The sequence below is a fragment of the Tribolium madens genome, unplaced genomic scaffold (genome assembly GCF_015345945.1).
Source record: "Tribolium madens isolate multiple individuals breed KSU strain unplaced genomic scaffold, Tmad_KSU_1.1 Scaffold_20;HRSCAF=117;Tcas5.2_LG4, whole genome shotgun sequence".
Taxonomy (NCBI): domain Eukaryota; kingdom Metazoa; phylum Arthropoda; class Insecta; order Coleoptera; family Tenebrionidae; genus Tribolium; species Tribolium madens.
In genome coordinates this window covers 4,597,454-4,602,132 of record NW_025400985.1, presented here as the reverse complement: position 1 = coordinate 4,602,132, position 4,679 = coordinate 4,597,454, and positions in this window count along the sequence as shown.

Here is a 4,679-nt window from a genome sequence, read left to right as displayed (position 1 = left end):
TGTAGAGTATTTAATAGGTAGAGATTAATATCGCATTACTAAAACAACTTTAGTCTTTAAAATGTGATTTTAACATGATGCCTTTTAATAATGCTAAATTACTTAAAATTATTATTAAATTGTTAATCGTCAATAAAAAATGCCATAAGCAATAATTTGTCCTCGAAAGAGGTCCCGCTTACAAGAAAAAACAATAAAATTATGTTAAAATTGGTTGAAGATGCAAAAATATGGGCAGCTATAAAAAAAGAACGATATTACCGAATTTTAATCACACCTGATTGTCAGGCGACTATGACGTTGACACCCTGTGTAGTCTTTTTTTTTTTGGAGCTATATCTCGTCAAAAAGTCTCAAACAATTTTTTGTCATGGCCCAAGACTTTTGAATCACTCTGTAGATTGCAAATTGTAATGTAGGCCTCTGCACCTTGTAGACAATAGTCTTTTCTTACTTACCTCCAAGAAAGTGAGGTTCTGTTTCACTTCTTGCAATATTCAAATTCGATGATAATTTTCACCTATCACTTCCCCATTCTTGTCACCAATTTATGTTGTGTTTGTAAACACACAAGATGGATAAAATACTAACATTCTCATTTCTTTTTTAAGAATGAAAGTTTTATTTCACAATCAAACACAAGGATGCAAATTCCCCGTCACAACACAATATTACTTCCAATAGTCACAAAAGAGAGCGCATAAAGGACACCCACATAACATTTTCATTAAAAATTGGAATTATTTTAATGAATGAGTTCAAGCTGAATTAATCAATTTCGCAACATTTTTCAATTAATCTAAAGTCTAAAGTGATTGGTTTCTCCATGATTACTCACATAATAGCCGAATCCAAAAATCTAAAGTGATTGAGTTTTTACAATATTGTAACGGCAGATCTTAAGTTGCCCAAGTACTTTTACAACAATCCTTAAATTCATTAATAGTTTTTTTGATATTTGCTAGCGGATATCTGAGATACAAAAAAATTGAAAAAATCATCTTGTAAAAATTTTTATAAGCTTTATGGTGCTATTCTGTAAAAAAAATACGTGCTATAGCGCTATAACTCTTTAAGCTATCGACTATAAGTAAAAATCGAATTCTCTAAGGAAATATTTCTCTATACCTAAAATTCTATAAGCTTAAAGTCTCTATAAAGTTATGGCGAGAAATTTGCTGACCGTAAAGACTTATAGTCTTTATAACGATATATTGTCATAGTAACAATGTCACTCCTCAATAATTTATTATGAGTACTTCTCTCCGTATTTCGCCAGTGATGCTAATTTTTGTTCTCTTATAATTATTGGTATCGTATAAAGTTAATAATAAGTACATAGTTCAGTGATGGATCGTAATAATATTGCACTAATTGCATTATATTTATTATTAAATGAAGAAAAAAGAAGGTAATGTTGTGGACAATAATGAGCTTCTTACTACAAAATCTTTAATAAAAAGAGTGTCTATTTAGAAAAAAGTTATTTTGTAAAAGGTACAAGCAGGTTTTATGAAAATCGGTAATAAGTTTTTGTGTAATTTATTAATATGAGCTCAATGTTGATGCATTTTCTAAATTCTCCTTCGGCTTTAGTTTCAAAATTGTTACTTCTTCAACTCGTTCTTTAAAAACGTTGCAAACAATCCTACTAATTTAATTACGTTTTTTTCTCTTTGATGTTTATGTTGTATTCTCATTAATTTCTTACTAAAAATTAGAGAATGTTTAGCAAATTTACATTACAAATTGTGTCTAAATTTTAGCGGTAGTCTTTTTCTTACTTTTCGTCTTCAAATTTCCAAAAACTGTTCGCGATACTCAATTTGTTCCCGTTTTTGTGTTTTCATTTCTAAATTTTCTTAGACGATTTTTTTGCTGAATGCCATTTTTTATTAATTAAATTAAAAACTGGAACTGCCAACATCCAAAAATTACCATGAATAAATTTGTTAAGACTGTTTGACATTTCCACTTAATAAAAAACAGACTTTAGGGTAATTACAGCGCTATAACTCGAATGTTTACATAGACTCTTAGAGAATACCAATTTTGATACGATTCTATAAGGACTTTAAAAAATTTATATACAGAGCTCTATTAGCTATGGAATATACCAGCTAATAGACTATAGCAGATTTTTAGAGAATAGCCTAATTAATTTTGTACCAAACCTTTTCTGGTTTTTGGATATAAGCAAAAAAGCATAAAACGGCACCGTTTTGGTGCCACCTTGAGCCCCACTTACCTCGAAAGACCGCGGACTTTTAGTATGTTTATCTTCTAACTAACCCAAATAGAGTCCTGAAATCAAAACTTATGTTCCCGACCATGCATTCTATGTAGATATGTGTACAACTTGCTCGTTGACTTTTTTTTACTTCTTTAGACGAAAGAGACTGTAATTTATTATGGGTCTGAGCTATAAAAGTAAATTTGAAAACGGTTTTAATTTTTATTGAAGCTCTTTTTGAGAAAATCGATTTTAAAGTTTTGAAAACCGCCTTTTTGGTTGTTTTTAAATGTTTTTATTGGTAATCTTTATTAATAAAAAAAAAGGTCAAAAGTAGGTAATCCCTATTGTTTTTTATCCAAAATTCAGACTTAAAACTCGTTTGTTTCTCTTGGTATCACATTTTTTTCACGCATGATATTATGAAAATTTGAAATGTAAGTGCTTTTTTTGTTTAAAAAATCGATTTAAGCGTTGGAAAGTGTAATTTATTCTATTGCAATTTTTAAGTTTTCTAAAAAACCCAACTAAAAAAAAATTAGAAAAAAAAGACGTGCCTTTTCTTATTTCTCACTTTTACCAACCACAAAAGCGTTATTGTGATTGTTAAAATTCCTCATCTTTCTATTTTTATTTTGATGAAAAACCAAGCCACAATATCTCTTAAATATATCAAACCAAATCCTCGAAATTTGAAATTTTAGATTCAAAGTTGGCTTGGATATCTGAAGTCGCTTTGATTGCAAACCCGCTCGCACATTTAAAATTTTCTAATTTTGCAACTGATCCGACCAAATCCGCCAACTCGGCTCTCCCGTTTGTGGCGCTCATCTTTTTTCGCTAGAAAAAATAACAAAATCGACGAACAAATTGGCTGAAGTAGCGTTAGCCGTTATTGAAATTTTTGTAAATGTAGCACGATGTTTGGACATGCAATTAATAGAGGGATGCAGTCACGTCCGAATAGGGGTTGGGGTGGGTCAGAATTGACAATAAGGGGGCCGCGTGTAGTATTGTACGCATTACGTAATAGGCGGCTGTCTGCGGAAAGGCTAACAATGGCTTTCAATGTGTCACAGACCTTTTGTTGTATCGCTACATAGATGTCATCCAGACAGTTAGTGTGTAATCAGATTTGGATTTCTTTCAATTGGGATGACATATCGAAACATTCGCACCAAATCCCGGAACCGTAAAATTTCGATTGGAAACAGTTTCACCCCAATTATGAAGTTTGCTGTTTTCGTATTCGGTGGATCTCCCTAGACTTACACATACAAATCCTTGAAATCTCGATTCACCCCCGAGGGGTTTTGTTACATATCTCAAAAATCCACCCCCATACGAGACCCCGTCATAAAATCTAAACGTACTTTGTTTACATAAGTAACGACGCACGAATGTCAATACACTTAACTTGATGTCATTTTATTGGTAGACGCAGGGCCGGATTTTAACCCAAGAAGACCATAGTCTCCCAAAAAATATAAAACTTTCTTTATTTTACTGTCACAGAAATTTCTATTATAAATTTCAATTTTGAACAAAAACTAAATTATATCGGGTTATCAAGAAGTTCTAGTTTAATTGATCACAGCAAGCGTTAAAAAAATTATACACACCTATCCAAAAAATTAAGGAAACTAAAATTTTTTGTAAATTTTTTGGTAATCTTTGAAAGGCTGTAAGTGGAAAATGGTCGTATCTAGATTAAAAAAAAACAATGTGAAGCTTCAAGTTTCTAGTTTTGAGATCTTTTAGCATCAAAAATATTTCTGAGCTATGGTTATCACGTATTTACTCCTACGAAATAGCATGAGAAAAAAAAATGTCATTTACTTTGATTTTGTTTTTGGTCTACCGACTTGGGGGATTTTTTCTATTAAATTAATGCATAGACGAGATAGCTTGTTCATTCAGCTTTAATTTGCTTTTTCTACATTCTCTTTACATCAATTTCTTGTTGAGATATCTGCTTTTTAATAAAAAAGGATACTTTTGTCTTTGATTATTGATATTTCAATAAATACACAGAAAATGTAAGAGTATTTTCAAAAAGTGGACTAAACTTGTTCCAAAATCCTTTTACAATTTCTTGAAAAAATTTTTTTTACTCTTACTGATACTGATTTAAAGAAAAGAGAAAAAAATTACTTTTTTTGTTATTTTAATAAATCTACGGTGTATTCACAAATATTGATGTAGAGACCAATGTTCACATGTTTTTTTTTTACACTTTAGTGTATAATAATAATAATAGGTAATAGCTCTGCAAATTTTTAAATTGATCCATCAAAACCGTTTTCTTAAACCGGTTGGTCAAAGTTTTAATAATATTAGAAAAACAACAGTACATACATATGTATTGTATCTGAATATTGAATAATCATCATCAAAATGAGAAAAACATTTTTTACAATTTTGCATTAGTTATTAGTTAAATGAA